The sequence below is a fragment of the Anabrus simplex genome, chromosome 5, assembly GCF_040414725.1.
Source record: "Anabrus simplex isolate iqAnaSimp1 chromosome 5, ASM4041472v1, whole genome shotgun sequence".
Classification (NCBI taxonomy): domain Eukaryota; kingdom Metazoa; phylum Arthropoda; class Insecta; order Orthoptera; family Tettigoniidae; genus Anabrus; species Anabrus simplex.
In genome coordinates this window covers 23,875,660-23,885,379 of record NC_090269.1, presented here as the reverse complement: position 1 = coordinate 23,885,379, position 9,720 = coordinate 23,875,660, and positions in this window count along the sequence as shown.

Here is a 9,720-nt window from a genome sequence, read left to right as displayed (position 1 = left end):
TATCAAATATATACCGTATTTACTCGTGTATTAGACCCCTTTTTTCCCCCCACTTTTACAGCCAAAAATAATAAAGGGGGATCCAACATGCGATAACATCAAAATTTTGTGTAGCAAACATGACTTCTAGGTTATAAAGAGCTATAAATTGTACGTGTAAACATTCTATACTAATATTTAACAAACTTAGAATGTATTTAAGTTATACTAGCTATTTTCGTCGGTAGGCAGTGTTTCTAAACGTAAAAAGACAAAAAATGGTAAACACGAATTTTAGGCCTACGGTACGTATAAAAGTCCGTTTTAGTTACTCATATCACGCCATTCGTTACATCTTATTAATTCCTCTGGTGAGGTTGATGTCAGGAAGGGCATACGGCCGTAAAAACTTGCTACGAAGATTTGTCTCACTTCATACTCGATCCCGTAGAAGAAAGGGTATCGTGTTATCATATAATTAAATATTGATACAAAAGAACTTAATGGCCAGTCATTTGTGTCTGTCAGTTCAGCAATAGGCCTACCACACAGTAAACCTGATCACTGCGTTCATTTGAATTATCGCCTTGCGCTGCCAACTTCCCTGCCTTGCTACCGGCGTGTCGGCATTCTAAGTGACGTCACATTCACTGCTATCTCTCGTCAGTCGCATCAACCATGCTTTGTCATTCTCTTTGAGCCGTGCACTGCAATCAAGAGCATACGAGGTCCCGTCTTTTTGAACCTTTTAAAAATAATTTTGTTCCCGACTTGAGTCTAAACAGTGTAAATCTATTCCCAGATGGTCTCTGATATTCCCAGTTGGTTTATATGTAGCAGAAGCCGCTCCTTCCGAATAAAGCCGTACTGTAGAAGGCATGCCAAACCATCAGCTGATAACTAGCGTATGTTACAAGTTTACTTCCGAATGTAATACATGGTAACTGGAAACATTCTTTTGATAACTGCAGCTGTTGAAAACACAGACCCTTATTTTTGAGTATATTTCATGCTTGTTCTCGATATTTATCACTTCAGGATTTGTGTAAACAGCTGACCATGAGATAAGACCACTTTGTTTAGGTTAGGTATATTATTGCCCTGATAGTGCCAAAAGTTTGACGGAAAAAATAAAAATAAATAACAGGAAAATATACACCATTTATGGATATGTACAGGTGTAGCGGTAATGAGTTTTATCATAATGTTTAATTTTGTATGTTCGTTGTCTCTTTTTTTATTAACGCATACCCTAGTATGTTTTGTTTGGTGTCTCCAAAAATCGTTTAAAGTACGTCGGGACATAAAATTATTAGTAATTGTTAGGTACGTTGGTGGGTAAAACGATTGTTTTAATTGGATAGCTTTTATCACGTTTTAAACTTACTTCTCTCCAAATATATACCTATAATGGCCCGAGTTACGAGATATTAAACGACCACTTTGTTAATGACCTCGCCTGCTGTATAAATAGCAATAACCGCGAATATTTCTCAACTAAAGTAAACTCATTTCCTTATCCCGAGGTGATACAACTCTTTTTAGACACGTGCCCAGCGGAGGGGAGTTACAGGTACCGCTTTTACCGTATATCAGCCTTCCTGCCATTCATAAATCTCTGGCAGTACGGTACCGGGAATCGAAGTCAGACCCCCAAAAACAGCAACTAATTGTGCTAGCCATTATGCTGGGGGACATTATTAACTACAAAACATACACGTATAGCATGACTGATGCATGCTTGCAATGTGCGGGTTGGACGTGAAACTAGGCCTATTCATCTATTTGTGCGACGTCATCAGAGCTGCAGTAGACCTGCGCTACAGAGGCGGGACATTTCTTAACTACGAAACACAGATGTACCGCATGGATTCGACACGTTTTTCATTGCGTAGGTCGTACGAACAAAACTATTCACAAATTTGTGCGATGTCATCAGAGCTGCAATAAGACTTGTACCCGCTTCGAAGCGGAATTGTCATCGTTCTCTGACAAATTATGTTGGGGGGTCTTATAGGCGAGATTTATTTTTTTCATTTTCTTTGTCTTGAAAAGCCAGGTGGGGTCTAATACATGAGTAAATACGGTATCTGCTTCATTCAAAACAGTCATCATCTACAGAGTACATCTCTACCGATGAAGAAATGAGACAATGAAGTCTACAAAGCACTTTATGTATCATCCCTGTTATTAATCATCTTGTCTTCCACAAAGTGACTCAGATGCATAAACTGTCAGCCTAAATGGAGTGCATGGGAGTTCTTGAAATTTCAGGTCACTTAACTGCTGTGTAGTAAGTTTTGCCATGTGGATTTTAGTGTTGTCTACTAAATTTGGAGGACTCTTCCTATTGATCGAAGACAGCTGCTTTTTGCAAAACTGCTGATCTGCTCAGTTTAGGACAGTAGTAATGGTTTCACCAAAAGCAAAAAAACTTATTGGCTAGGATATTTTACCATTGTTGTCTTGGTCTTTTAAGATAGTGAAGTTGAAGGGATTTTCAACAATAGTACCAATTACAGCTCTCAGGACATGGATGTACAACTTAGGACATCTGTCTTGTATTTTCTCCTGAATGGAAAACTCCCACTGGTTATATGATCGAGGAGAGAAACTCCAAGAGACCTGAGTAACATGCACATCTTGATGGTGTATAGAGGACACTCGGCACAATTGGGAACTGTCCAATTCTCACTCTTACAGTGCACCAGAGAGAGATCGTCATGCGATACATTTTAGATTTGAGGTGCAGGAATATGCCTTATAATGACAGTACTTCTGTCCCTCCTTCCATCTAAGCCATTTTGCACTCACTGTTGCATACACTTCCTGATCAATACCACTGTCGTTCTGCAGGGAGAATCATAAATACTGGAAGGAATTAGTTTTCACCAGGTCTTGCTCATTGACCTTGATGTCAAGTATGTTGTGTTAGTTTCAAAATATTCAGTCTTCTTATTACATGCAGGCTGAATTGGCTTAGGTGGTCACTCCATCTTTGAACACTGGCCTGTAGTTCCTCTTAGGTGGTGGCTACAAGTAGGATTTTGTTGGCATACAGCAATGTCCACGGAACAGTTTCATGCTGATCGCATGATATATGGCATCCATAACAAGTATGAAGAACAGTGGTGACAATGCTGATACCTGATGTAAGTAGCACAAGGAAAACCTGACAGAAGACGAACATATTGGCTCGACAATTTGAAGAACTGGGTTGGTATATCTACCTCAGACCTCTTCCAAACTGCGCATGACAAAAGGAAGATAACCATACTGGTAGTCAACATTCACACCGGATAATGTAGTAGTAGAGGTTAACTTTTGATCTACGAGTGTTTGTGCTTATTTATAGCATGCACTTGTGTAACAGTATTGTGTCATATGAGACTAAAGTTAATAAAAGCACAAAATATGAACTGAGAAGGAGAAATACTATGCACAGGAACAGGCGTCTAGATCATCTAAACTTGAAACAAAAGGCAAGAAAAGAAATAGGCCTAAGACACAGATTTTAGAGGCTTTCCAACAAGATGCTACTCACTGGCATATTTATGCCTATTATCGCAGAAAAGAGCATCTGACAATTGACGAACAGATCCATTCTCCTGACAATAGCAATCTTTCCCATGGAAGTTAATCTTCCCTGAAAAATGTAGCAACGAATCGGGGGTTCAGCTATAAGAAAGTTAACGGGCAGAGAGTACTAATGGAAAAGAGTGATATTGAAATGTGGCAGTGGAGGTTTTGAGGGAGATCATATAAGAAAACTTTGACTTTATAGTCGGGTTCCATTAAACACAGATCACTGCTTCTCATTTTCGGGGAAAAGGCTGGACTGATGTTTTTATAGAAGGCACAATGGTGGGATAATCGTGATTCATTCTGGTATGTCACATGGTTTTGTGTGTTCTGATGTATACACAAAGTGGAAGGTAACTGACACACCAAATTAACATTGCACCGGGCGGTACAACTCCACGCCGCTTGTTCAAACATTGCGCCAATTGAAACTCCTCTACAGGAGAAAGCCTGAACCTTGAAAAACTGTATTAACTCAAACAGTTTCTCCGAAGATGGCTCTGTGTGAATTTTGATGTTTTTGTTTATCATTGATCAAGAAGTATGGACGTTCTCTACCAGATGTCTCTACAAAAAGAACTATGATCATGCATTCTGGTGCAAAGGAATGAACCTTCTTGAAGAAATTTAGTATTCAAAAGTTGTTGTCTTTACTAAATTTTGTTCTTTTATTTTTGGGTTTGCAATATTAATCCTTCCTTCCGTCAGGTTTGAACTTTGCCAATCCCGAATTTCTTTAATTAATTCTCAGCCAATCATGTATGTCTTCTTTGATATGGATATGTAGCTCTAAGCTATCCAATAAAGTTGAAGGGGTGTGTCTACTCATTCTTGAAAGGTCTCGAATTTTCCAAGAGGATATAAAAACTGCTGATTTTCTTGTCCCCGGGCCACTAGTATAACATCTAACTCAGTGTGTGGATATGTAGCAGGGGGCGGGAAGAACCTCTTTCTTCAAGCAGCAGTTCTTCTACAAGGTAATGGCCTTTTAACATCTTTATTTCTTGCTAGCTCAGCAGTCTAACTCTTGGGGAGGGTTCGATTCCTTTAATATGTAACCCATCTTTTTAAAATGTAAATTCCTTTTCTGTCTATGTAAAATCTACAAATCTCTTGTACTGTAAAGCGGGGGTAGAGAGTGCTTTACCCTCTCGAGCTCCCCTTCATTTTGAAATTGAGGTGACTACGTTTTCATAACAGTTTCTGCTCTTCCTTAATGTATTAAAGTTTTCTCTCTCATACGAGTCACCTCCCTAGCTTGGGATTAGCCCCTGTATTATCAGCCTAGCGCCACATAGGTTTAAAAAAAAAAAACTTTAGTGTAGGAGTGCAAGTAATCGCCTCCATTCAATTTTTGTATTTTTGGGCCATTTATTTAATTCGTTTTGTTTTCCTTCCTGAGAAGGCCCAGTAGATTGGGTACGAGGTAACCCTGTACCATTATATGTGTGCCTTGAGAGCAGTTAGTGTGAAGTCTGCTTATTGCCTCCTGATAGGCTTGAACTTTGACAGCGGGTCTGCTCTTTCCTAAATTTGATCTCTGTGTGCCTCTAGGAGGCTTAACATTGTAATTAGGAGCAAGTGCTCCTTGGCATGATGGGGTTTTCTGTCCCTTTGTTCAATTTTGTACCTTGGTAAAGTTGGGCTAATAGCTCAAGGATTGTGATTGTGGGGCTCGAAGCCCAGACCTTGTAATAATCCCCTAACACTTGTAATTTCCTTGTATCCGATTCTGGCTTGTTGTTGACTTGTTAAGTTTTCAAATTCTATGTCACCATTGTTAAGTTTTTTAAATATAACCTTATTGAAATTTTATTTCATCTTTCGAACTTGTAGTTAGACCCATTCCAGCCCGCACCTTCTTTCACCTCTGCCTTCCATGGATAACTCCGTAACAAACATAAGTAATATATCTTGGGGAGAGAATCACAATGTTGCAAGTTTTAGGTCTGTAGCCTGTACCGTTACGCTATAATATAATAGGATTTGAGGAATGTTCCACCATTCAACACAATGTAAAATATTTGAAATTTATTAAGTGAAGACTGGTTTCGACTCCCTTAGAGTCATCATCAGTTCTTGCAGAATAATTAAATCAAAGGGAATCTGATAAAAATCATCATGAGAATTGCCTGAATACATCTCAATAGGTTGACATAAAACATAAGGACAAAATTATATACACAATGACATGAAATGCTTGGCACTTTAAGAAAGTTCTTGAATGTGAGTTAAAGATACTATCGTGTGTTTGTAGGACATGGAACTGACTTGTTGGTCTTGTTTCAATCAACTTGAAAACATATGGACTAGTTGAAATAAAGCACATAATGACAAATATAGAAAAATCTTTGCTCTAGGTCACATAATCTTGCAGTGCTTTTGTACAGTATGGATCAAACTTGTCGGTCTTGTGGAGAGCTGATATTAAGAATAATTGGTAGTTAAAATTAGCTGAGGGGTTGGGGGAACATCCTTCATTATGGAACATCTGCTTTTGAAGTTGAAACTGTCGTCTACTATTGTTGTTGATGTAAGAATTGATGATGGTATGGCCTTGGTTTATGGCACCGTATCATTAAAGGTGGATGTCTGAGGAAAAAGAAAAGAAATAAGAAACTAATGTGTGTGTTCGGGTTTAATTATAAAGCGATTTGAATAGTACTTATTCCCTTGTTCCCGCTCATGTTGACTTGCTGTTAGAAGAGTAGGATGCGCTCTGTTCGACTGTGTTTGTGTGTGAGGTGCTTATCGTTGGCTAGGAGGGGGGGGGGGGGGAAGGCGGTGGCTTGCTTTGGGTTGGTTGTGGTGTGGAGGGGTTGTGAGAGAGTGGGGATAAGGGGACGGATGGCCTCATAAAGAATGTTTTTTTTTTTAGTGAATTTGTTCAGATTGTGATTAAAATTGACTTGTTGGTCTAACAATATGTAAAACATTTCTTTGATATTGAGTAAAGGTCCCTTTTCCATGGTTTCAATAATTGTTAGGTCCTTGCCTATATCGGAAAAATTATGATTGGACTCGTGCATGTGTAACCCATTCAGCCATTGCTAAACACCCGAATAAGTTTAACAAAGGTGACTGCTATATATTGAGTAGATCAGGGCTACCCTCCATAGTAAATTTGTCAACATCTTTCTCTTTGTCTCTGGAGGCCCTGGAATTAACTATATTTCTATCAGGGTCTCTCTATCTTGAGTCACTGGGCGAGTTGGCCGAGCGGTTAGGGGCGCGCAGCTGAGAGTTTGCATCCGGGACATAGTGGGTTCGAGCCCCACTGTTGGCAGCCCTGAAGATGGTTTTCCGTGGTTTCCCATTTTCACACCAAGGCAAATGCTGGGGCTGTACTTTAATTAAGGCCACAGCTGCTTCCTTCCCACTCCTAGGCCTTTCCCATCCCATCGTCACCATAAGACCTATCTGTGTCGGTGTGACATAAAACAAATTGTACTATCTTGAGTCTGGTTACTATGGAGTGACAGTTGCCAATACATTAATTGTTATTGCTCTGAAGACGATCCTGGTTGCAGGATCGAAACGTGTCAGCAGATCATTATCATTACCCACATTAGCCACAGCACAGTTCACACTGAGGGAATATTTGGTCAAAATTTTAATTTAAGGCGAAGTAGGAAGAAATGCTTGTGCAGCTGCAGAGATGTACGGTGAATTATTTCCAAAAAGAAGGGCTCCATGATAGGTGTATGATTGTAGCAGCTATGAATAAAACTTGAAAGCATAAAATAAAAGAATTGGAACAACTACAAAATATTAAGATTAAAAAAATAAAAAAACCACACCTTTAATGTACGAGAATAGCTGACAATGGAAATGTCATCCCCAGGAATGAAACTGGTGAGCTTAGATGATGATGTATAAGCAAATGCCACCTACCGGAAGGACTAGTAACTAAGTGGAGTTTTATGCTTGTAGATTATTTTTTTGTTTTGTATGTTGCAGTAATAAAGTGTTGTGAGAAAGATGTAGTTATCATTTGCACGTTACAACTCAACATATTGGTGCCGAAAACTCGCTCACGGTTCAAATTACGTATCACTGCATCATGACAATTTTTAACAACATGAACTGTTTTATAACTGTGTTTACATAAGACAGATTGAGTCATCTTGACTCGTAAATATTTTAAGGATAAGTCATTGTTTTTTAGTGTTTTAAGAATATCATGTGTTTATTATAATAATATTTTTAGGCTGAAGATATCTCACAAGGAAGAGATGAAACACGTCCTTTTTTAAAATAAAATAGTCCGGTTCCGTAGTGTAGGAGGCAATGCATCCGCCTGTCACCTGGCGGCACCGGGTTCGATTCCCGGTCGGGTCAGGGGTTAATTGTAAATGGTTAATATCCCTGGCCTGGAGACTGGGTGTTTGTGTCATCCTTAATGTTCCTTTCCTCACATTCAACACTTTACACGTCCGCAGTTTCCAAATACATGTAGGTTCATAACATATGGTGCAAAGTAGGGGAAAAAGATCTTTCTAGGTCGACGCCCTGAATAAATAGTATTAAAAAAAATAGAAAGGAATAACATTGTACAGTATTGTAAAGTTGGAGTCACTCAATTATTAAGACATATCTTATTGTCTGTCTTTTTTTAAATTACTCTTGGTGTTAGTTCGATCTTTGCCCGAGTGATGTATATCAAGTAATGGCTTCATACAGCTTCATGATTGTGACGACATTGTAACTTCTGTGTATTATGGTAGGTGGCAGCCTTACCGCATCTGTTGTGGAAGGTTTATCTTTCCACTGGATAGTTGACAATTCTCTCTGACTTGACTTAATCTGTTTTTTTTTTTTTTGTTTTTGGTTAAAAACTATGAGCTCCATGCATCTTGGCGCAGCATTTCTATTTTATAAAAGTGTTTTTAAACGCAGTCTGTCTTTGTCTTTGTATGTAGAAAACTCAAGGTAATGGTAACCTTTTGTTCTTGATTATTATACTGTATGTGTGTTATCTCATTACCTTCTGTTTGAGCATTTGCTTTGCTTTATGTCTTGAATTTGGTTGATATACCCCTGGTTATTCCACTATATGAATGGAGAGTGTTTCTCTGTGCCTTGTGCGATTTTATGTTTTTTTTTCTTTCTACGACTATATGGTCCGTGAGTTTATTACATTTTCTTGTATGAACTTCACATCTTCTGTATCACTTGTAATTTGTGTCGGTGTGAGGCATCAGCCACTCTGTACGGATTACAACCTTGAAGCTTGAGGAGAGTATTGGGATTTTCTGCTCCTGTTTCTGGAATTATATTTATGTAGACACATACCGTGCTACTTGGGAACCCTGTTAGCTCTGACTATTGTGTTACGCATTGCTTGGTTTATTGAGCTTATGTGCTGATATGCGAGCGTGTGTGAATGGGTGCTTAACGGGTTGTACATGACTGTTGCATTTTATCTTAGTTTTTATTTTATTCCTCCACCTTTTGTTTGTCATGACCCTCTCATTTATTCTGATATTTTAATTATGGTGGGCATGTTTCTGTCTTCTTTCTTGGGAGCTATGCGCGTGCTCTCATTTCTCACCCTGATTTTTATTTCTCTGAGGTCGGGGTTTTGATCATCGTTTTACCTGTTCCTTGAGTACCAAAATGAGAACAATTGATTGAAGCTGTTCTTTGATGTGTGAGAGAGTTAATTATGACAGTTTTGTTATTTGTGTAGTGTGGGGACAAAAGATCTGTTGGAAAGATCAACCTTTTTGATGTTATAGTAAGAGTCAAGGTGTTATTTTTACTAATATGACCTCAATGCACCTACGCATCGTACGTAGTCCCGCTACTTGTGAAATGGTACGTTGTACTGAGAAGTGGTGTTAAAAAGATGATGCTGTTCCAAAGCCTAATGAAAAGTTTGACCACGTATGTTTTCCATATTTATATTTTCCTTTCCTAATATTGATTCATTTTCATTCTCTGGGTTTCTCTTATTTATTCAATAAACCAACCTTTGATAAAATAGGGTTTTATTGTGATCTTAGATTAGCCTCTTGTTATCTCACTTCTAAGAGGCCCATTTCTAGCTCAGGGCTTGTTGCCTTGGCCCTTCCCAGCCACGATCTGGACCTCGATGTTTATTTTGTGGGGTTTTCAAATGGATATGGAACAGTCCTTCCTTTACAGTAAAAAAGG